This window comes from Dama dama, chromosome 8, assembly GCF_033118175.1.
Source record: "Dama dama isolate Ldn47 chromosome 8, ASM3311817v1, whole genome shotgun sequence".
NCBI lineage: Eukaryota > Metazoa > Chordata > Mammalia > Artiodactyla > Cervidae > Dama > Dama dama.
In genome coordinates, this window is record NC_083688.1 from 37586429 (window position 1) to 37612146 (window position 25718).

Here is a 25718-nt window from a genome sequence, read left to right on the forward strand (position 1 = left end):
GTGGCCCTGCTCAACACAGTTCATAGTTTCATTCAGCTAGCCAAGGCTGTGGTCCATCTGATCAGTTTGATTAGTTTTCTGTGATTGTGGTTTTCAATTCTGTCTGCCCTCTGATGAAGAAGGATAAGCGGCTTATGAAAGCTTTCTGATGGGAGAGACTGACCGAGGGGGAAACTGGGTCTTGTTCTGATGGGGGGGACATGCTCAGTATATCTTTAATCGAATTTTCTGTTGATGGGTGGGGCTGTGTTCCCTCCCTGTTGTGTGACCTGAGACCAAACTATGGGGGAGGTGATGGAGATAACAGTGACCTCCTTCATAAGGACCTGTGCAGGCACTGCCCACAGTCATTGCCCCCGATGCTGCAGTAGGCCACTGCTGACCAGCGCCTCCACCGGAGACCCCTGGACACTCAAGGCAAGTCTGGGTCAGACTATTACAGACTATTAATGCAACACACGTGGCAGGCTTTATTTTTATTTTTGGTGGTGGTGGTGGTGGTTTGATCGCTAAGTCGTGTCCAACCCTTGCAACCCCATGGACTGTGGTTCACCAGGCTTCTCTGTGCATTTGATTCTCCAGGCAAGAATACGGGAGTGGGTTACCACTTACTTCTCCAGGAGATCTTCCTGACCCAGGGATTGAACCCACGTCTCCTACGTTTCCTGAATTGGCAGGCAGATTTTTTTACCACTGAGCCACCTGGGAAGCTCTAAAGAGTTCAGAGTCAACTATATGGTAGATTGTTTTCCAACTTGGCACAAGAAACTTTCATTTCTAGGTAAGAAAGCTGCTAAAATAATTCTACCAGAAGTGGGGTTCAAACCCAGGTGGACACATGTCCTTTGGATCTTAAGTCCAACACCATAACCACCTAGCCATCCTGGTTGTATTTTTAGCGTACACAGCTTCAAATTCTTGACTTCATAACAGGGAGAAAATATTAAAAGAAAGAGTCAGGTCTCATTTTTAGCAAATGCAGTTGTTGTTCTCATTCTATTTAACTGAGCAATGCTTCCTAAAGTAGTTTTTTGCTTAGGTGAACTTCTCTTCTTCAGAACAGAGATATTTAATAACTTGTCTTTAGCAGCTGTCTCCTCATTTCCAATATTGACCCCACAGTTGTATCACTTTGCCTATTCTGTCTGCATAGTAATTTTCTGAAGTATCTCCCTTCTCTTCACTTATTTTGAATTTTTCAAAGGTGCCATATTTATGTTCACTTGTTAATGTTACCCAAAAAAACCTTGAAGTAACAAAAATACTTTATATATGTGATGCAGAACACTTTTTCTTTCACCTTTTGCATAGCAATGACACTAAGTAATAGTATCCACAAATGAAAATGAAGGCTTTCCACAGCTTAAAGGATGTTTCATGAATACTAATTCTATTCTTCCACTGATATCATGGATACTAGTGATTTGGGGCAAATAAACAACTTGTTCTTGCATAATAACCCCATATTTGAAGTTTATATTTTGCATAAAAGACTTAATCATGTTTTACAGAAATATATACAGTTTTGGTCTGTCTTTAAGTCTGAGAATGACTTAAAGAAACAAATTCTGTTGGATAGCATTACAGAAGGTTTAGAAGTTGCAATTTACATAAAAAGTCCAAAAAGGGAATATTAGTGTCAGACAGTCTAAAGTACATAGCAAAGAGAAATAAAGACAATCTACAGGGCTTCCCTGGTGGTCCAGTAGTTAAGAATCTGCCTGCCAATGCAGGGGACAGAGCTTCCCACACGCCTCAGAGTAACTAAGCTCATGCACCACAACTACTGAAGCCCACACACCCTAGAGCTACGCTCCACAAGAGAAGCCACCGCAGTGAGAAGCCCGCGTACCACAGCTAGAGAGTCGCCCCTGCTCACCGCAACTAGAGAAGTCCCTCATGCAGCAACGAGGACACAGCACAACCAAAAATAAATATTAAAAGAAGACAATATACATGCAAACATAACTCTGCCTCATTTCCTCATCAGTAAAAGGGAATAAAATTGCCCACTAACCATCACTAGTGCTCCCTATGCACTAGGCACGGCTGTCAGGGCTTTACACGGAATCATACAGCCCCTGGATAAACCCTGAGATGTCCAGAGGGTATCTCAGTCCTATGTGCAGGTGAGGACAGTTCAGTGCTTCATCCTAAAAGCAGAGTCAGGGATTTTAACTTATTTGAGAGAGAGAAGGGATTGCAACGGAGTATCAGAGGGTAAAAAGTAGGAAGCCCAACATAGAGTTATTTTAGGTATTTGTGGAGAGATTAAGGAATAAACACTGATCCAAAATTATCACAGAAAAATATTCATGATCAAAGCCTGAAAGCAAAAGAAAAAATAAAGGAAAAATCAAAGTTAAAGTATATAGATATAGATATACCACTGCCAATAGTGGAATTTATACTCTCAAACTGCCTCCTTCTCCAAAACCACTTTTCCAAGGTCCTAAATGCAAGAACTTGTACTTAGATTCATATATATATCATATATATATATATGATATATAATGTATACATTTAATTCATATGTGGTCAATTTCTACAAACCATAATATTTTATTAACCAAATATTTCATTCTCTAACTATAGAGAATAGTTAGCAAATAACAAAACAAGCATGATTCTCTTTTTAGAGGAAAAATTCTTGATACTCCCAGCTTTCTGATAAACCATATACAATGCTCCTAAAATAGAAAACTATTTCAACTTTGTGAAATGATGTACAACTGAGGGGTACATGTGTGTATAAATTAACATTGCAATATGACTAGTTAAAAGAAATTCTTCTGTTTCATGGAGGATTTTCCTTGGAAGATATGAGTGGTAGAATCACACATGAGTGATCTTATCTAGGAAAACCTTTCTTGCTTTATTAAAGAAATAGAAAAATTCAAATAAATCTTCCACTCGCTTCTGGGTCCAAAGACAATCAGGAAAAGCTAAATGTAAGAATTTCTCTTAATTAAATTGAGAAAAACTAAAAGCATTTGTTCAGTTTGGCTATTGTCAAAACTTCCCAAGTTATATTAGTATATACATAGAATCTAGAAAAACGGTACTGATGAACCCAGTAGAGAATGGACTTGTGGACACAGTGGGGGAAGGTGAGGGAGGGATGAATTAAGAAAGTAACATTGACATATACACACTATCATGTGTAAGATGGGTAGTTAGTGGGAATTTGCTGTATATCACAGGGAGCCAAGCCTGGTGCTCTGTGATGACACAGAGGGTGGGATGGGGAGAGGGGAGGGAGGCTCAAGAGAGAGGGGATATATATACATATAATTATGACTGATTTGTGTTGTTGTATGGAAGAAATCAACACAACATTGTAAGCAATTTTCCACCAATTAAAAAAACTTTCCAAGTACATTGACATATCAAAATGAATTTCTTCTCCTTCTTGGCAAAGTCAAATGTAATAATTATGGACTAATTGAGAAAAACTTCACTTAAAGCCAAATGGTCATAACACTGATAATTTTCTTACAGTCACTGATGCTTATAGATTCTCATTCATTGTTTTAAAAAATATATCCCCTTTCTAGATTCAAACTGGAAAGATGAAAATTTTGATGAAAATATTTACCTATCTACCTGTCTACTCTCAACTTTTCAGACCCAATTGCCCTGAAAGTCATGATTGCTGTTTATCTAGCTCTCTTGGGGAAGAAATAAGTAATGTGAAGAAATGATGCTGATCATTGCTTAGTGATTTTCAACAAAATGAGAGCTGGATTTGCCTGGGAATAACTAAGCAAGGCCTTCTTCCTACGGATTCCAAGTACAGTCAATTTTATGAACCAAATCAGTGATTCATCTAAGAAAACTTATAAACATTGATTTGATTGTGATAGCAGAGGTAGTTTGCCTCTTAAAACTTCAAGTCAGGAAACTTGTTGACCAAATTATTCTGGATAAGCCTTTCCAAAGCCCAGAGCTTTAAAATGATCTGTTTTCTCATACACATTAGGCAATATAATTTTAAATTAAATTGTTGCCTTTTGTGTCTACCTTTCAGTGAAAAAACAAAAGCATCAATCCCTAATGGATTTTCTGTGAGACCCAAAGCAATGCCAAGAAAGTCCTTGGGAGTTTTCTCCAAACAACATAGCAAATGCCAAAACAAAACTGTGATTGAGTGACTTCTATAAGTCCTTATGACATTATTTGCTTTTCTTAGATTGCACGCTTTCTTTATGGAAGCAAAACTCATGTTACTTCTACTTTGTGATGGCCAGAGGAGCTGGAAAACAGATCACTGATTTGACACACTATTGCCTAGACTATGCCCTACATTTAGACAATAAGGCAGCTCAGTTCTGCAGATGGTATGTGGCCTCTGTGGCTAGAGTTCAAATGAGGATAAACAAAAGCAGTTCTCCTCTTAACTCATGAAGATGCAGTGATTTCTGTTGCAGGCAGAATAAAGGATTCATAGTAACTGGATTGCTTTACTTGGTTCTATTCTCTTGTTATTTTGAAAGAGCAAAAGCTCTTCCATGCCATCTCCCACATCATCTTGTCATTGTTGTTGCTCAGTTGCTAAGTATGTTTGATTCTTCGTGACCCCATGGACTGCAGCACATCAGGCTCCTCTGTCCTCCGCTATCTCCCACAGTTTGCTCAAATTCATGTCCATTGAATGGGTGATGCTATCGAACCATCTCATCCTCTGCCACCCTCTTCTCCTCCTGCCTTCGATCTTCCCCAGGGTCTTTTCCAGTGGGTCGGCTCTTCTCATCTGGTGGTCAAAGTATGGGAGCCTTAGTTTCAGCACCATTCCTCCCAATTAAAATTCAGGGTTGTTTTCCTTTAGGATTGACTTGGTTTGATCTCCTGCCACATATATCTTCTCTCAAATCCATGAGGATATGTCCCCCCAGTGATCAAGAAAAAAAGTAATATTTGGTGCAAATCATGAGGAAATTCTTAGATTCCTGCAACACTACATAGATATAAATGAAGAATATGCAAGAAGGGGTGGAATCTAGAAAACTTTGCTCTGAAAATCACATAGCAGAGACCAAAGCAGCTCACATGGGCTTATGAGGTCAGTGGTCAGAGAGAGGGGACTACACAGATGATGAGAGAAAAGCCTGGGAGCAGCAAAGTCCAGGTCAGAGTGCCCAGCTCAGTCCACAGATCCATCCTTGTGGCCAAAAGGATCCGGGTATTTAACAAAATTTCAAAACCAGAAATAACAAACATTTTCTTCTCAGCATCACTTTACTTTCTGATTCTTACAGTTTATGTAAGAGGAATCCATAAAATGATCTCTCTAATTTATGCAGACAGGAATCAAGAAAATGACTTTTTTCTAGCCAAAGCATGCTCTTGAGAAACCTTGCCATATGCCAACCAGGTTGTTGTGTTCGTTTTCGACATGGCAGTATAGTCAGAGCCTCAGAGTCATATTGACATTTGAGAAAGATGTGTAGATCTTAGAGGAAGTCAGCTCTCCCTCAGTGTTACCAGTCCTTGGTGTTTGAGGGAGTAAACCACTGTATGCCTTTCACCTCATCGATAGATCAGAAAACATATCATCTTCACCTGCAGGAATTAATAAGGAGCACAAGTAAAGTTACTCTTGGAGAAGGCTACTGTTGTAGCAGCAGATCCCAAAGAGTTCCAGAGAAATTGTCCGTTTGGTGAAGAATTTCTAGAATGTAGTTTGACCAAAATATGGGGTTGTTGCAAATATGTGTAATGTGTCTCAGTGCTCAAGACCTCCAAGTACTGACCCATCACATAAAACTATTTTGAAGGGTTTTAGCACCTCAAAGAAAGAGTGGAAACATAGTATTATTCGTGTTTTTATTAAAGATATTTGAGATATTTCTGCTTAGAACACTGCTTCATACTGCAGTTAAGAGTGTGCAAGTGAGAAAAAAAAATGAGAGAATCAATGACGGAAAGAGAGAGACAAATCTTGGTGGGTAAAATGGCAAAGAGTTGCCTGACATTTTCATCTGATAAAAATCTTCCCTTTTTTTATTTTTCTAACTTACTCTCCTTTTGAACATGAAATTAAAAAACAATAACTTTATCTCTTTCCTTAATTAACCTAAGGTAAAATTAGCTTTCTTTAAAAAGTACCTCTTGTAAGGAAATATAAATTAATCTTTCATGGGTTTGGAACAATTAACTCACCATTTGGAAGATAAATTATATGCCTGCCTGACCAAAAACTGTGCCTTTTACTCTGAGGAGCAAGATATGCAAAGTTTGTATCTGGCTAAATGTGATGACAAGTGAGATTTATCTCAGGAAAATCATATAGAAGAAAACAAGTGTGGGAATAAAAATACACTCAGAATACTTTTTCCCCCATCAGAGAACAGAGAAAATCACATTAACCATTACTTGTTGAAATACATTTTGTTTTCCCTGTCAGTTAATACCAAATAAAGCTAACCAGTGGAAAGAAAATTAGATGAAAAGCAGACCAAGGAACAATTGTCCTTTCAAAACAGAATGAGCATTTTTTTTTCTTGTTTTTCTTTTTTTTTTTTTAATTAGTTGGAGGCTAATTACTTCACAACATTTCAGTGGGTTTTGTCATACATTGATATGAATCAGCCATGGATTTACACGTATTCCCCATCCCGATCCCCCCTCCCACCTCCCTCTCCACCCGATTCCTCTGGGTCTTCCCAGTGCACCAGGCCGGAGCACTTGTCTCATGCATCCCACCTGGGCTGCTGATCTATTTCACCATAGATAGTATACATGCTGTTCTTTTGAAATATCCCACCCTCACATTCTCCCACAAAGTTCAAAAGTCTGTTCTGTATTTCTGTGTCTCTTTTTCTGTTTTGCATATAGGGTTATCGTTGCCATCTTTCTAAATTCCATATATATGTGTTAGTATCCTGTAATGTTCTTTATCTTTCTGGCTTACTTCACTCTGTATAAGGGGCTCCAGCTTCATCCATCTCATTAGGACTGGTTCAAATGAATTCTTTTTAACGGCTGAGTAATATTCCATGGTGTATATATACCACAGCTTCCTTATCCATTCATCTGCTGATGGGCATCTAGGTTGCTTCCATGTCCTGGCTATTATAAACAGTGCTGCGATGAACATTGGGGTGCACGTGTCTCTTTCAGATCTGGTTTCCTCGGTGTGTATGCCCAGGAGTGGGATTGCTGGGTCATATGGCAGTTCTATTTCCAGTTTTTTAAGAAATCTCCACACTGTTTTCCATAGTGGCTGTATTAGTTTGCATTCCCACCAACAGTGTAAGAGGGTTCCCTTTTCTCCACATCCTCTCCAGCATTTATTGCTTGTAGACTTCTGGATAGCAGCCATCCTGACTGGCGTGTAATGGTACCTCATTGTGGTTTTGATTTGCATTTCTCTGATAATGAGTGATGTAGAGCATCTTTTCATGTGTTTGTTAGCCATCTGTATGTCTTCTTTGGAGAAATGTCTGTTTAGTTCTTTGGCCCATTTTTTGATTGGGTCATTTATTTTTCTGGAATTGAGCTGCAGGAGTTGCTTGTATATTTTTGAGATTAATCCTTTGTCTGTTTCTTCATTTGCTATTATTTTCTCCCAATCTGAGGGCTGTCTTTTCACCTTACTTATAGTTTCCTTTGTAGTGCAAAAGCTTTTAAGTTTCATTAGGTCCCATTTGTTTAGTTTTGCTTTCATTTCCAATATTCTGGGAGGTGGGTCATAGAGGATCTTGCTGTGATTTATGTCGGAGAGTGTTTTGCCTATGTTCTCCTCTAGGAGTTTTATAGTTTCTGGTCTTACATTTAGATCTTTAATCCATTTTGAGTTTATTTTTGTGTATGGTGTTAGAAATGTTCTAGTTTCATTCTTTTACAAGTGGTTGACCAGTTTTCCCAGCACCACTTGTTAAAGAGGTTGTCTTTTTTCCATTGTATATCCTTGCCTCCTTTGTCAAAGATAAGGTGTCCATAGGTCCGTGGATTTATCTCTGGGCTTTCTATTCTGTTCCATTGATCTATATTTCTGTCTTTGTGCCAGTACCATACTGTCTTGATGACTGTGGCTTTGTAGTAGAGTCTGAAGTCAGGCAGGTTGATTCCTCTGGTTCCATTCTTCTTTCTCAAGATTACTTTGGCTATTCAAGGTTTTTTGTATTTCCATACAAATTGTGAAATTCTTTGGTCTAGTTCTGTGAAAAATACCGTTGGTAGCTTGATAGGGATTGCATTGAATCTATAGACTGCTTTGGGTAGAATAGCCATTTTGACAATATTGATTCTTCCAATCCATGAACACGGTATGTTTCTCCATCTGTTTGTGTCCTCTTTGATTTCTTTCATCAGTGTTTTATAGTTTTCTATGTATAGATCTTTTGTTTCTTTAGGTAGGTATACTCCTAAGTATTTTATTCTTTTTGTTGCAATGGTGAATGGTATTGTTTCTTTAATTTCTCTTTCTGTTTTTTCATTGTCAGTATATAGGAATGCAAGGGATTTCTGTGTGTTAATTTTTTTTCCTGCAACTTTACTATATTCATTGATTAGCTCTAGTAATTTTCTGGTAGAGTCTTCAGGGTTTTCTATGTAGAGGATCATGTCATCTGCAAACAGTGAGAGTTTCACTTCTTCTTTTCCTATCTGGATTCCTTTTACTTCTTTTTCTGCTCTGATTGCTGTGGCCAGAACTTCCAACACTATGTTGAATAGTAGTGGTGAGAGTGGGCACCCTTGTCTTGTTCCTGATTTCAGGGGAAATGCTTTCAATTTTTCACCATTGAGGGTGATGCTTGCTGTGGGTTTGTCATATATAGCTTTTATTATGTTGAGGTATGTTCCTTCTATTCCTGCTTTTTGGAGAGTTTTAATCATAAATGAGTGTTGAATTTTGTCAAAGGCTTTTTCTGCATCTATTGAGATAATCATATGGTTTTTATCTTTCAATTTGTTAATGTGGTGTATTACATTGATTGATTTGTGGATATTAAAGAATCCTTGCATTCCTGGGATAAAGCCCACTTGGTCATGGTGTATGATTTTTTTAATATGTTGTTGGATTCTGTTTGCTAGAATTTTGTTAAGGATTTTTGCATCTATGTTCATCAGTGACATTGGCCTGTAGTTTTCTTTTTCTGTGACATCTTTGTCTGGTTTTGGAATTAGGGTGATGGTGGCCTCATAGAATGAGTTTGGAAGCTTACCTTCCTCTGCAATTTTCTGGAATAGTTTGAGTAAGATAGGTGTTAGCTCTTCTCTAAATTTTTGGTAGAATTCAGCTGTGAAGCCATCTGGTCCTGGGCTTTTGTTTGCTGGAAGATTTTTTATTACAGTTTCGATTTCCTTGCTTGTGATGGGTCTGTTAAGATCTTCTATTTCTTCCTGGTTCAGTTTTGGAAAGTTATACTTTTCTAAGAATTTGTCCATTTCATCCAAGTTGTCCATTTTATTGGCATAGAGCTGCTGGTAGTAGTCTCTTATGATCCTTTGTATTTCAGTGTTGTCTGTTGTGATCTCTCCATTTTCATTTCTAATTTTGTTAATTTGGTTCTTCTCTCTTTGCTTCTTAATGAGTCTTGCTAATGGTTTGTCAATTTTGTTTATTTTTTCAAAAAACCAGCTTTTAGCTTTGTTGATTTTCGCTATGGTCTCTTTAGTTTCTTTTGCATTTATTTCTGCCCTGATTTTTACGATTTCTTTCCTTCTGCTAACCCTGGGGTTCTTCATTTCTTCCTTCTCTAATTGCTTTAGGTGTAGAGTTAGGTTATTTATTTGGTTTTTTTTGTTTGTTTGTTTCTTGATGTAAGCCTGTAATGCTATGAACCTTCCCCTTAGCACTGCTTTTACAGTGTCCCATAGGTTTTGGGTTGTTGTGTTTTCATTTTCATTCATTTCTATACATATTTTTATTTCTTTTTTTATTTCTTCTGTGATTTGTTGGTTATTCAGAAGCGTGTTATTTAGCCTCCATATGTTTGAAGTTTTAACAAAATTTTTTCCTGTAATTGAGATCTAATCTTACTGCACTGTGGTCAGAAAAGATGACTGGAATGATTTCAATTTTTTTGAATTTTCCAAGACCAGATTTATGGCCCAGGATGTGATCTATTCTGGAAAAGGTTCCGTGTGCACTTGAGAAAAAGGTGAAGTTGATTGTTTTGGGGTGAAATGTCCTATAGATATCAATTAGGTCTAGCTGGTCCATTGTGTCATTTAAGGTTTGTGTTTCCTTGTTAATTTTCTGTTTAGTTGATCTATCCATAGTTGTGAGTGGGGTATTAAAGTCTCCCACTATTATTGTGTTACTATTAATTTCCTCTTTCATACTCGTTAGCGTTTGCCGTACATATTGCGGTGCTCCTATGTTGGGTGCATATATATTTATAATTGTTATATCTTCTTCTTGGATTGATCCTTTGATCATTATGTAGTGTCCTTCTTTGTCTCTTTTCACATCCTTTATTTGAAAGTCTATTTTATCTGATATGAGTATTGCGACTCCTGCTTTCTTTTGGTCTCCGTTTGCATGAAATATTTTTTTCCAGCCCTTCACTTTTAGTCTGTATGTGTCTCTTGTTTTGAGGTGGGTCTCTTGTAGACAGCATATATAGGGGTCTTGTTTTTGTATCCATTCAGCCAATCTTTGTCTTTTGGTTGGGGCATTCAACCCATTTACATTTAGGGTAATTATTGATAGGTGTGGTCCCGTTGCCATTTACTTTGTTGTTTTGGGTTCATGTTTATACAACCTTTCTGCATTTCCTGTCTAGAGAAGATCCTTTAGCATTTGTTGAAGAGCTGGTTTGGTGGTGCTGAATTCTCTTAGCTTTTGCTTATCTGTAAAGCTTTTGAATTCTCCTTCATATCTGAATGAGATCCTTGCTGGATACAGTAATCTAGGTTGTAGGTTATTCTGTTTCATTACTTTCAGTATGTCCTGCCATTCCCTTCTGGCCTGGAGGGTTTCTATTGATAGATCAGCTGTTATCCTTATGGGAATCCCTTTGTGTGTTATTTGTTGTTTCTCCCTTGCTGCTTTTAATATTTGTTCTTTGTGTTTGATCTTTGTTAATTTGATTAATATGTGTCTTGGGGGGTTTCGCCTTGGGTTTATCCTGTTTGGGACTCTCTGGGTTTCTTGGACTTGGGTGGCTATTTCCTTCCCCATTTTAGGGAAGTTTTCAGCTATTATCTCCTCGAGTATTTTCTCATGGCCTTTCTTTTTGTCTTCTTCTTCTGGAACTCCAATGATTCGAATGTTGGGGCGTTTCACAGTGTCCCAGAGGTCCCTGAGGTTGTCCTCATTTCTTTTGATCCTTTTTTCTTTTTTCTTCTCTGCTTCATTTATTTCCACCATTTTATCTTCTACCTCACTTATCCTATCTTCTGCCTCCGTTATTCTACTCTTGGTTCCCTCCAAAGTGTTTTTGATCTCATTCATTGCATTATTCATTTTTAATTGACTCTTTTTTATTTCTTCCAGGTCTTTATTAAACATTTCTTGTATCTTTTCAATCTTTGTCTCCAGGCTATTTATCTGTAACTCCATTTTGTTTTCAAGATTTTGGATCATTTTTATTATCATTATTCTAAATTCTTTTTCAGATAGATTCCCTATCTCCTCCTCTTTTGTTTGGCTTGGTGGGCATTTTTCATGTTCCTTTACCTGTTGGGTATTTCTTTGCCTTTTCATCTTGTTTAGATTGCTGTATCTGGAGTGGGCTTTCTGTATTCTGGAGGTCTGTGGTTCCTTTTTATTGTGGAGGATTAACCCAGTGGGTGGGGTTAGACGATTGGCTTGTCAAGGTTTCCTGGTTAGGGAAGCTTGCGTCAGTGTTCTGGTGCGTGGAACTTGATTTATTCTCTTTGGAGAGCAATGGAGTGCCCAGTAATGAGTTTTGGGATGGGTCTATGTGTTAGGTGTGACCTTGGGCAGCCTGTATGTTGATGTTCAGGGCTATGTTCCTGCGTTGCTGGGGAATTTGTGTGGTATGTCTTGCTCTAAAACTTATTGGCTCTTGGGTGGTGGTTGGTTTCAGTGTAGGTATGAAGGCTTTTGGACAGTCACTTATTACTTAAAGTTCCATGTAGTCAGGAGTTTTCTGGTGTTCTCAGGTTTTGGGTTTAAGTCTCCTGCCTCTGGATTTCAGTTTTATTCTTCCTGTAGTCTCAGGACTTCTCCAACTATACAGCCCTGATAAGAAAACTTCTTGGTTAATGGCTAAAAGATTCTCCCCCGTTAGGGACACCCAGAGAGGTTCACAGAGTTACATGAAGAAGAGGAGAGGGAGGAGGGAGATAGAGATGAGCAGGAGTAGAAAAAGGGGGACTCGAGAGAGACAGATCTACGCAGCTGTCTGTTCCCAGAGTGTTCTCCGTAGCCCAGTCACCTACAAAGATTCACAGAATTGGATTGGGAAGAGAAGGGGAAAGGAGGAAATAGAGGTGTTTTGAGGTAGAAAACAGAGAGTCAAGATTGGGAGAGAATAATCTTCGGTTTAAAAATAGAGCTTCTCTTCTTTTTTTTGTAAGGTTATAGTGTATTGAAAATGAAAATTAAGGAGTAGTAGAGGAGTACTAGAGGACTTTAAAGGAAATAAGAGAAAAAGAAAAATAGAAAATAGAAGAGAAAAAGGAAAGAAAAAAAAGAAAGAAAAAAAAAAAAGAAAGAAAAAAAATTTTTTTTCCCTAATTAAAAAAAATCGTAAAAATCTGTGGAAATGAAAGTTAAGGAGTAATGGGGGAGTAATAGGGGATTTTAAAGGAAAATAAAAGAGAAAAAAGAAAAAAAGAAAAAAAAAAGAGAGAAAAAAGTAAAATTATATCTAGGAGTTTCTCTGGAGCTGTTGCGGTCAGTGTGGGTTCGGCTCAGTTTCAGATAGCTCCTCGTTCCAGCTTACACTTCTCGATATCTACAGGCCCCTTCCGGTGTAGTCGGTGTTTTCTAGAGGGATTTTAATCTGTTGCACCAGTCCCTTCTGAAGCGGTTCCCTTTGTTTATTTGGCTTCTCTTTGCCGGTCTCTTCAGAGCCTCATTTCCGCCCTGACACAGGCGGGCCGAGGTGGACTCTTATTCAGGTAGCCAATTCCGTCGCTCTGCGGGGAGGGGCTGGCGCTGCCGGGAGGGGCTGACGCTGCTTTCTCTGTCTGCGCTGCGCAGGCTCCCGGCTGTTCTATATGGAGCGCGCCCCGCGCTGCGCGAGGTTCCAGCCCTCGGGTGTTCCACAAAAGCGCGGAACGAAAAGCTGCGTCTGCTCTGTGCCTTCCGCGTCAGAGCGGTCCAGGCAGCGAGGGGCTTGATGGGCGCACTCTCCCCAGGTGTGGCGCGCCCACTCCCTTCCACGGACCCAGTCTCAGTTTCCTCTGGCGCCAGTCGGGTGCGCGCGCCTTCCGCCCTCCGCGTCCCCAGCCCCAGTCCCCGCCCGCGCCGGTCGGGTGCCTGCGCCCTGTGTCTCGCCGTGACCTTCCCCTCACCCCTGCCTCCTGCCTCCGGCGGGGCTGGTCCGCAGCCTGCGAGCTCTTCTCTGGATTTTCTCAGTCTCTTTGTTCTGCAAACGGCCGGCAGTGTGTTCGGCCGGTTAATTTACTCTCTCTCTTTTGGTCTCCCACAGTTCAAGTTGGCAACTCACAGAAGCTCCCTCCGATTGTCCTCAGGGCACTCAGGCCCGGACCCTACCCCAAGCAATGCCGCCTAAGACTTACCGGGACGGATCTCCGTCCTTAGCTCTTTTGTCTCACTCTTCATCTTTTATATTTTGTCCTACCTCCTTTCGAAGACAATGGGCTGCTTTTCTGGGCGCCTGATGGCCTCAGCTAGTGATCAGAAGTTGTTTTGCGAAGTTTGCTCTGCGTTCAGTTATTCTTTTGATGAATTTGTAGGAGAGAAAGTGGTCTCCCCGTCCTACTCCTCTGCCATCTTCAAGAATGAGCATTTAAAACAAAATGTTTATACATATATATTTACCTCTGATTTTCCAGAATCTCCTAAATTATACCTGCCTCCAACATCATTGTCCCAGTGCTCTGTGGAATAATTTCCACAATTATTTCCAATTGCCAGAGTGTACAACATTTCTTTTGAGCTATAGGAATTAGGAAAATAAACAGCAGCAAGAGTAGTATCTTGCCGGCAGCTAAAATTTAATGTAACATTAGCAAAAACAAGAGGGGGAAAAAAAAAAACAACCAGTGATCTCAGAATGTGAAACTAATTGAGATGTGTGTGCTGAGTCACTTCAGTCGTATCTGACTCTGAGATGCTATGGACTATAGCCCACCAGGTTCCTCTGTCCATGGAATTCTTCAGGCAAAAATACTGGAGAGGGTTGCCATTTCTTCCTTCAGGGGATCTTCCTGACCCAGGGGTTGAACTTACCGCTCTTAAGTCTCTTATGTCTCCTGCATTGGTAGGTGGGTTCTTTACCACTGGCACCACCTGGGAAGCCCGAGATGAACAAGAGAGACAGAGTAAATCAGATGGGGACAAAAAAAGAATGTTTCAGGAGAAGATGGCTGGCTAGAATCCCAGGCAGTGGTAAATATCATTAGTGATCTCCACATCCATGCAGTCTTCTCTTCCAGGGCATATCACTGGACCCACACGCCTCAAAGTGTGGTGCCTGGACAAGGTGTTACTCTATAAACTATGATTCATCTGTGATGCTGTAAGGAGCTAATATTGGGCTTCCCTGGTAGCTCAGCTGGTAAAGAATCCACCTGCAATGCAGGAGACCCCGGTTCGATTCGTGGGTCAGGAAGATACCCTGGAGAAGGGACAGGCTGCCTACTCCAGTATTCATGGGCTTCCCTGGTGGCTCAGATGGTAAAGAATCCACCTGCTGTGCGGGAGACCTGGGTTCGATTCCTGGGTCAGGAAGATCCCCTGGAGAAGGGATAGGCTACCCATTCCAGTATTCATGGGCTTCCCTGGTGGCTCAGATGATAAAGAATCCACCTGCAGAGCCAGAGACCTGGTTTCCATCTCTGGTTTGGGAAGATCCCCTGGAGGAGGGCATGGCAACCCACTCCAGTATTCCTGCCTGGAGAATCCCAATGAACAGAGGAGCCTGGTGGGCTACAGTCCACGGGGTCACAGAGAGTCAGACATGATTGAGTGACTAAGCACACAGGGACCTAATACTTGTTTCTAAAGCAACTGCATCACCAAGCACACAGTTAAGTTCAGCTTATATTTTTTCTGCAGAAAAACTTTCTCGATGAGGGAAGCAATGTATTGACTTATATTTTTATTTTATTCCAGAATTTAATAGAACAGTTACATTGTGCAGCAATGTACAAGACAACATTTCCCAAATTCCTCAGATCTCTTTGAGGACATCTAACTAGGTCTCTCTAACATTATGTGAGCAGAAATGAATAAGTCAACTCACAAACAAGGAATTTCTAGTGGACAATGGATTGTGCCACCCAGATCTCCTGCTTCGACATTAAAATTCTCATCCATCAGCCACTATCAGTGCTGACAGCTCACAGCCCACTCCCCATGATTGACTTTGTCTGAAAAGAGTTGCTTCCCCTGCTCCTCCCTGCCCACAGGGTGACATGACTTCTTTGCTTGCATTTTTGTTGCATTTATCAATTTGTGAGTGTACAGTCTATACATGGACTATACAGTCCATGAAATTCTCCAGGCCAGAATACCAGAGTGGGTAGCCTTTCCCTTCCCCACGGGAGCTTCCCAACCCAGGGATTGAACCCAGGTCTCCCACATTGCTGGCGGATTCTTTACCAGCTGAGCCACAAGGGAAGCCCAAGAATACTGGAGTGAGTAGCCTATCCCTTCTCCAGGGGGTCTTCCAGACCTAGGAATTGAACCAGGGTCTCCTGCATTACAGGTGGATTCTTTACCAACTGAGCTATGAGGGAAGCCTCTACCCTAAACTTTGAACAGCTCTTAGGGGACATTTCAGATCAAGAGCTCCCTGTGGGTCAGCTGAGGACTTTGTTTTGACTACATCACAACTCAGCTTCTCTTTCTGTCTGTCAGGTTACTTTCATTCTTTCACACTTTTGATTCTTAGAGCACTCCCCTAAAATACTCCTGAACACAAATCTTCATCCCAGAGGGTATTTCCCAAGAAACCCACCCTGCCATAAAGATGAAAGGCAGATCCGACCTCTCCTAAGTCTTCTCTGGGCTGACAGTCTTACATAGAAGACTTCACCGGAGGCCTTAGAAGGTGGAAGAGTCCTGTGATGAGTCCTTGGTCCCCAAAGGACTCCCTGGAGCCTGAGCCAACTTATAAACCAGTATCAGCCCAGGATAGGACAAGATTTGCCATTTATTTGTTAAGCACCTGAGGTTCATTTTTATGTCCTGAAATACTTAGTCCACCTGGACTAACATAAAACCTAGACTATTGACTCATTTGTAACTAAATATTGAGCAGACATTTCATCCTAGCCCCAATGTGCCATTTTCCCCCTCTGTTCTTTTTGACAGTCAATTGGGACTACAGATAGAAAGAATATTTATTTAATTTTGTTAGATGATCTTTCCTTTTCATCTTTACCTTTAACTTTCAACCATATCTGTGTTTTGCGGCTGGAGGAGGAGCTCATCTGTCATGATGAGTACCCAGTTAGGCCCTATTTATTGTTACTTTTCCCCCTGATGTGCCCTTGAAGTCACAGTGATTGTTTAATGGACCAGAAAACATCTGATGATAACACAGGACCTCTGGGCTCCTGGATTCCTGTGAATGTCTCTCCGGTTCTTTCATTTGGCTTCTGCTGTAGAGCTGACACTCTGTGAGATTAATGGGCTGACCTAATTGAGGCCACTAATGAGCTATTCTTCTCTCGTGAAAGAACACTCTGTCCAATTTCTACACATACAGAGTACACCATCAGAGAGGTTCATTTTTCTAGCTTCTTTGCTTTATGATAGCATGGAGTGTCCTGAGAATTATTAAAAGCATCATCATAGATACACAGACATGTCATCTACCTGGCCTCTATGAGCATTTGAATTTGAGACTACTTAAAAGACAGTAATAAAAAGAGATGGGAAATACTAACCTGTACTTTTTCACCTATCAATCATAGTAGATATGGAACCAAATCCTAGCTAACAGTAGATTTTTCCCTCTTTTAGGAAGAGTTTGGGTAGAAGTGATTGATTTAATGGATGCAAAACTTGTGAGGTATGAGGACATATATTTTACTCAATAAATCAATAAAGAAACTGCACAGTACCCATTATATTATTGGTTAGGGGAGACACAAAGTAGATAGTAGATACAAAGTAGGAACAAATTAATTTTAACAGTGTATAACCTGTGAGGAGAAAAAAAGATAGAGAGGTGAAAAGTTCAGCAGAAAATGAGACAAAGTAAAATAGATGGTAATGGAAGAAAACATATGTCATAAGGAATAGCAGAAAGGGATCAGTTATCAACTGGCAAGGTTTAAGTGTTTCAGTGTTCAGAAAGAGAGGCCTTCAGACACCAGGTGATCAGAGAAAGTATCTTATTCGAGCATGGCAGCTGGCTGTAGGTCAATGTTGAGAATGTTTGTGTCCCAAGTGAGAAGACATTAGAAGGGAGAGAAACTACAGTAATTATCTTTGCTTAGTCTTTTACCTGGATATCTAGAATTAAATAGGAACCTAAGTACATTTGAGAGCTATTGCCAATTTTAGCTCAGAGAGAAAGTAATTATATGAAAGCTATTATTCAAATAATCCAGAAAATATTAGAATGCCCATCCAAACACATAAATGGGAACACATCCACATAGAAAGAATAGTTTTGGAACTTCCCTGGTAGTCTAGTGGTTAAGAATCCACCTGTCAATGCAGGGGACATGGGTTTGATCTCTGGTCCAGGAAGATCCCACATGCCATGGGGCAACTAAGCCTGTGTACCACAAGTGCTGACCTTATGTGCCGTACCTACTGAAGCCCATGCATCGCGAACCTGTGCTCTGCAACAAGAAGTCACAACAATGAGAAGCCCATGCCCCCCCATAAAGAGTAGCCCCTGCCCTCATCCTGGATTTACCTTTGGGGGAAAAAAGGATTATTTATTTTTGCATTTTACTTATTTTACATGTATATATTTATTTGACATACTTGTAAGTACCTGCTCTGTGTCAGACACTGGGCAAAATATTCATAATAGAGAGATGAAAAGCCAGATTCCCTACTTTGAAGATATTCTTTTTTTTTTTTTTTTTTTTAATTTTTTTTTTATTATTATTATTATTATTTTTTCCAGTGGGTTTTGTCATACATTGATATGAATCAGCCATGGATTTACATGTATTCCCAATCCCGATCCCCCCTCCCACCTCCCTCTCCACCCGATTCCTCTGGGTCTTCCCAGTGCACCAGGCCGGAGCACTTGTCTCGTGCATCCCACCTGGGCTGGTGATCTGTTTCACCATAGATAGTATACATGCTGTTCTTTTGAAATATCCCACCCTCACATTCTCCCACAAAGTTCAAAAGTCTGTTCTGTATTTCTGTGTCTCTTTTTCTGTTCTGCATATAGGGTTATCGTTATCACCTTTCTAAATTCCATATACATGTGTCAGTATGCTGTAATGTTCTTTATCTTTCTGGCTTACTTCACTCTGTATAAGGGGCTCCAGCTTCATCCATCTCATTAGGACTGGTTCAAATGAATTCTTTTTAATGGCTGAGTAATATTCCATGGTGTATATATACCACAGCTTCCTTATCCATTCATCTGCTGATGGGCATCTAGGTTGCTTCCATGTCCTGGCTATTATAAACAGTGCTGCGATGAACATTGGGGTGCACGTGTCTCTTTCAGATCTGGTTTCCTCGGTGTGTATGCCCAGAAGTGGGATTGCTGGGTCATATGGCAGTTCTATTTCCAGTTTTTTAAGAAATCTCCACACTGTTTTCCATAGCGGCTGTACTAGTTTGCATTCCCACCAACAGTGTAAGAGGGTTCCCTTTTCTCCACACCCTCTCCAGCATTTATTGCTTGTAGACTTTTGGATAGCAACCATCCTGACTGGCGTGTAATGGTACCTCATTGTGGTTTTGATTTGCATTTCTCTAATAATGAGTGATGTTGAGCATCTTTTCATTGAAGATATTCTTTAGTGAAGAAGACACATGAGTTAAGAGAAATTATAATATAGATATAATACAGGTGGGGCTTCCCTGGTGTCTCAGATGGTAAAGAATCTGCCTGAAAAGCAGGAGATCTGGGTTTGATCCCTGGGTCAGGAAGATTCCCTGCAGAAGGGATAGGCTACCCACTCTAGTAGTCTTGCCTGGAGAATTCCATGGACAGAGGAGCCTGGAGGGTTATAGTCCATGGGGTCTTGAAGAGTCAGACACGACTGAGCGACTCTTACCAAGTATATACCGATATCTCAGGTGCAGACAGTTGCCAGGAGGCTCCAGCCTCCAGTTTACTGCCTCGACCACAGCAGTTCTTTCTCTGCCTTTCCTTAAGGCTGGAGCTGGTTGCTATGACACCAATTGTCCAACTTGGAGACACAGTGTGCTCCCAGTTTGAAGTAAAATTCCATCCATTAAAGAAGAAAGCATAATTTAAGGGTAGTAGAAACGGTAATTTTTAAGACATTCTTTAGTTTTGCCAGTCTAACATTCCTTCTCCATTTTTTTTGGCATCAGAGTCTCTCTTTCTTGAGGGCATTTTGAGCAGTCAGGGCTGGGTACATGATTCAACTGAAACCAAACAGAATCTTGTTTTCCACCTGAGCTACTCAAGTAGAAGCTCCTTCTTCTGTGAAGTGAAGTGAATTTCAGTTCAGTCAGTCAGTCGTGTCCCACTCTTGCGATCCCATGGACTGCAGCACATCAGGATTCCCTGTCCATCACCAACACCTGGAGCTTACTCAAACTCGTGTTCATTGAGTCGGTGGTGCCATCCTACCATCTCATCCTCTGTCATCCCCTTCTTCTCCCACTTTCAATCTTTCCCAGCATCAGGGTCTTTTCGAATGAGTCAGATCTTGGCATCAGGTGGCAAAAGTATTGGAGTTTCAGCTTCAGCACCAGTCTTTCCAATGAATATTCAGGACTGATTTCATTTAGGATGGACTGGTTGGATCTCCTTGCAGTCCAAGGGACTCTCAAGAGTCTTCTCAAACACCACAGTTCAAAAGCATCAATTCTTTGGCACTCAGCTTTCTTTATAGTCCAACTCTCACATCCATACATGACCACTGGAAAAACCACAGCTTTGACTAGACGGACTGTTTTTGGCAAAGTAATGCCTTTGTTTTTTAATATGCTGTCTAGGTTGATCATAGCCTTTCTTCCAAGCAGCAAGCGTCTTTTCATTTCATGGCTGCAGTCACCATCTGCAGTGATATTGGAGCCCAAAATAATAAAGTCTCTCACTGTTTCCATTATTTATCCATCTATTTGCCATGAAGTGATGGGACCGGATGTCATAATCTTAGTCTTCTGAATGTTGAGTTTTAAGGCAGCTTTTTCACTCTCCTCTTTCACTTTCATCAAGAGGCTCTTTAGCTCTTCACTTTCTGCCATAAGGGTGGTATCATCTGCATATCTGAGGTTATTGATATTTCTCCTGGCAATCTTGATTCCAGTTTGTGCTTCATCCAGCCTGGTATCTCACATGATGTACTCTGCATATAAGTTAAACAAGCAGAGTGACAATATACAGCCTTGATGTACTCCTTTCCTGATTTGGAACCAGTCTGTTTTTCCATGTCCAGTTCTAACTGTTGCTTCTTGACCTGCATACAGATTTCTCAGACGGCAGGTCAGGTGGTCTGGAATTCCCATCTCTTGAAGAATTTTCCACATTTTGTTGTTATCCACACAGTCAAAGTCTCTGGCATAGTCAATGAAGCAGAAGTAGATGTTTTTCTGAAATTCCAGTTGAGCTATTTCAAATCCTAAAAGTTGATGCTTTGAAAATGCTGCACTCAATATGCCAGCAAATTTGGAAAACTCAGCAGTGGTCACAGGACTGCTAAAGGTCAGTTTTCAATCCAATCCCAAAGAAAGGCAAAGCCAAAGAATGTTCAAACTACCACACAATTACACTCATCTTCCACACTAGCAAAGTAATGCTCAAAATTCTGTGAAGTTACTGAACAGTTAATGTACGAGCTTGGAGCTATGAGGGTCTCCTCTGCTGCCAGGGGGGATGCCTGTCAGAGGATGACAACCACACAGAGAAAACAGAGCTTAAAGTTGAAGACACACAGACTTGAAGATGCTATTTGAACCTTAAGATCCAGCCACACCTGAATTGGTATATCTCTTTGGGTTTCCACTTATATGAGTTAATATAGTTCTTTTGTTACTTAATCTGTTTTAAATTGGGTTTTGATCATGTGTGGGCTTCCCTGATGGCTCAGAGGGTAAAGAATCTGCCTGCAATGCAGGAGACCCGGGTTTGGTCCCTGGATTGGGAAGATCCCCTGGAGAAGGAAACAGCTACCCACTTCAGTATTCTTGCCTGGAGAATTCCATGGACAGAGGATCCTGGCAGGCTATGGTCCACGGGGTCGCAAAGAGTCAGACACGACTGAATGGCTTTCACTTTGATCTCTTTTAAATGAGAGTTATTAATATAATCTGGAAAGTAGCTGTGAAGCTTCCATTATTTTCTCCTTCCAGGAAGTTGGACTACAGAGAAAGTTGAAACGGTCCTGTTCTGCAGTGTGTCTGTGATAAACTGGGAAGTTAGCAATCCGATGTAGAAGACCTTACTAGTTTTATATTATGTTTTTTTTTTTTTTTAAATACAGTCACTTTCTTCTCCATTTTCTCTATCTACTATATGTACCTTATAGCAAATTGAGCTCGTAATTGATTCTGTAAGCACAAGGCAGAAAATCCTGTTCTGCTCAATGTTGACAAAACTGACTTTGTCTCCAGCATACAGACCACCTGTTCAGATTAATGATTTACTTCCCATCTTTGACTTAGCTGGGTAGAGAAGAGAGGGGAATTCATGATTTTATACTGTTGCACACACAGACACAGATTTAGAAAACTGAAGATAGAAATGGAGAGAATTCAGTTTCCATGGAGTTAAGCAGAATTATTCTGTTGTAAATAGCTTGGCTTCCTTAGCATCAAAAGTACATTATACTGATGGATACCTTTAAATGCAAATATTTTCTATGCTGGGGGAAAGCAAACATAATGAAACAAATATTTTGATGTGTTTTCTGAGTGAAATGTGAAAAAGGAAATCTTGTGTGTCTCTAAAAATGGTCTTGAAAGATTTTGAATGGGAGCAATGGCTGAGTGGTTAAGGTGTTGGACTTGAAAGGAGGTTGATAGTCCTGCCTTGAGTGTTCAATTTTATAGTTTGTGTAAACTCTGGGAGTTGGTGATGGACAGGGAGGCCCGGCATGCTGCAGTCCATGGGGTCGCAATAAGTTGGAGACGACTGAGCGACTGAACTGAACTGAACTGAACTGATAAAATAGAAGCTTGTTAAACTTTGAATACAATGAATTAAGTTATCAATATATAAAATTATTATTCAAGACCATAAGCCAAAGTTAACTCTTAAATTGACAAAGAAAAAAGTATCTGAGTAGTGGCAAATAAAGAAAGATCAAAGTGATCAAAAGCAGAAAATCATTCTTGTCACTGTTCTACTATCCAGAGATTTTGAAAAGTGGAGTAAAGTGAAATAAAAATAAATTCTTGGTTTGGACAGAACCATTCTTGCCATCTGGATATCAGTTCAGTTCAGTTCAGTTGCTCCGTCGTGTCCTACTCTTTGCAACCCCATGGACTGCAGCTTGACAGGATTCCCTGTTCATCACCAACTCCTGGAGCTTACTCAAACTCACATCCATCAAGTCAGTGATGCCATCCAACCATCTCATCCTCTGTCATCCCCTTCTTCTCCCACTTTCAATCTTTCCCAGCATCAGGGTCTTTTGCAGTGAGTCAGTTCTTCACACCAGGTGGCCAAAATATTGGAGTTTCAGCTTCAGCACCAGTCTTTCCAATGAATATTCAGGACTGATTTCATTTAGGATGGACTGGTTGGATCTCCTTGCAGTCCAAGGGACTCTCAAGAGTCTTCTCCAACACCACAGTTCAAAAGCATCAATTCTTCGGCACTCAGCTTTCTTTATAGTCCAACTCTCACATCCATACATGACCACTGGAAAAACCACAGCTTTGACTAGACGGACCTTTGGTGGCAAAGTAATGTCTTTGTTTTTTAATATGCTGTCTAGGTTGATCATAGCTTTTTTTCCCAAGCGGCAAGCGTCTTTTCATTTCATGGCTGCAGTCACCATCTGCAGTGATTTTGGAGCCCAAAATAATAAAGTCTCTCACTGTTTCCGTTATTTATCCATTTATTTGCCATGAAGTGATGGGATCGGATGTCATGATCTTAGTCTTCTGAATGTTGAGTTTTAAGCCAGCTTTTTCACTCTCCTCTTTCACTTTCATCAAGAGGCTCGTTAGTTCTTCTTCACTTTCTGCCATACGGGTGGTATCATCTGCATATCTGAGGTTATTGATATTTCTCCTGGCAATCTTGATTCCAGCTGGTGCTTCATCCAGCCTGGAATTTTGCATGATGTACTCTGCATATAAGTTAAATAAGGAGGTGATAATATACAGCCTTGATGTACTCCTTTCCTGATTTGGAATCAGTCTGTTTTACAATGTCTGGTTCTAACTGTTGCTTCTTGACCTGCATACAGATTTCTCAGGAGGAAGGTCAGGTGGTCTGGTATTCCCGTCTCTTGAAGAATTTTCCACAGTTTTCTGTGATCCACACAATCAAAGGCGTTGGCATAGTCAATAAAGCAGAAATAGATGTTTTTATGGAACTCTCTTGCTTTTTTGATGATGCAATGGATATTGGCAATCTGATCTCTGGTTCCTCTGCCTTTTCTAAATCCAGCTTGAACATCTGGACATTCATGGTTCACATACTGTTAGAACCTGGCTTGGAGAATTTCGAGCCTTACTTTGCTAGTGTGTGAGATGAGTGCAAATGTGTGGTAGTTTGAACATTCTTTGGCATTGCCTTTCTTTGGGATTGGAATGAAATCTGAGCTTTTCCAGTCCTGTGGCCTAACCTAACCCTAACCCTAACCCTAACCCTAACCCTAACCCTATACCCTAACCCTAACCCTAACCCTAACCCTAACCCTAACTGACTGCTGAGTTTTCCAAATTTGCTGTCATATTGAGTGCAGCACTTTCACAGCATCATCTTTGAGGATTTGAAATAACTCAACTGGAATTCTATCACCTCCACTAGCTTTGCTGTGATGCTTCCTAAGGCCCACTTGACTTCACATTCCAGGATGTCTGGTTCTAGGTGAGTGATCATACCATCATGGTTATCTGGGTCATGAAGATCTTTTTTGTATAGTTCTTCTGAATATTCTTGTCACCTCTTCTTAATATCTTTTGCTTCTGTTAGGTCCCTACCATTTCTGTCCTTTATTGTGCCCATCTTTGCATGAAATTTTCCCTTGATATAATAATGTCTGGATATACATTATTATAATTTTCTTCACTATAAGTAAACATGATGAATGAGATGGAAAGTTGTAAAAATCATGCATAAAATCCTAGGCAGATCTGGAAATGTCTATTTCAACTCTATTCCCAGTGGGAGACAGGAGTCAATACTACCAGGCATGCAAATGCATGGTTGAAAAACTGTGTTTGCATGTATTTTAAATTCAACAAAAATTTAAACAAATAAACATTAGTGCCCTGTGAAATGAAGACTTGAATACACAGCTTCATAGAAAAAGCTAAGTGAATTGTTTATTAAATTCCAATATGCTGAAGTGTTAACTGACTGGTGAAATGGGGGAAATCTAGATGAATAAAGACGTGGACATCTAATGAAATATCATGAAAGGGCTCATAGTGCTCTTTAGACTCTTACGAAAGTATGAAGAAAACACACTGTAAGGGTTATTAATCAACTTTTGGCACTATTTCCACTATGTCATCCAGTGCTATTCACCTCACAACTCCATTCTGACTTTCTTTACATCATGTGTGCATGCTAAGTCACTTCAGTTGTGTCCGGCTCTGCGATCCCATGGACTGTAGCCCACCAGGCTCCTCTGTCCATGGGATTCTCCAGGCAAGAATACTGGAGTGGGTTGCCATACCCTTCTCCAGGGGACCTTCCTGACCCAGGGATCAAACTCACATCTCATGTCTTCTGCATCGGCAGGCAGGTTCTTTATCACTAACACCCCCTGGCAATTCTTTTCATCATATCAGTTAAACCATCCTTGTTGACTGCCTATCTATTTCTTCTAGGAAAGCTATGTTACGTTAAACATCCCCATATTTCTCTGAAGGTCAAGCCCCCTTAGATACTGATCTGGCTGATCATTAACATGGTAGAAACAACCTTGGACTGGGGCCGTTAAGAGCCACTTAACTGGGCTCTCTTGGTTTGAACCCTCATGATACCCACTGCCATTAGCAAACCAACATCTGAGAATCCTCTGACACAATCAGTGCAGGCCCGAGCAGCCACCACTCATCATGCTGGTGCTTCTCTTACCAGCACAGGATGGCCTTGGTAAATGGATGTCTTCCAGGACTTCCTTATGGAATGTGAGACCTGAGCGTATCCTTTGTTCTCACATGACACATCCACTTTAGCATGCTCACTCTCTTGACCCTTTTATTCTCTCCACCACTTTCTCCTACAGCAATGTAAATATTGCAACATTGCTCTGTATAAGCCCTCATTTTCTGTTAACTTCCAGCAGCCACT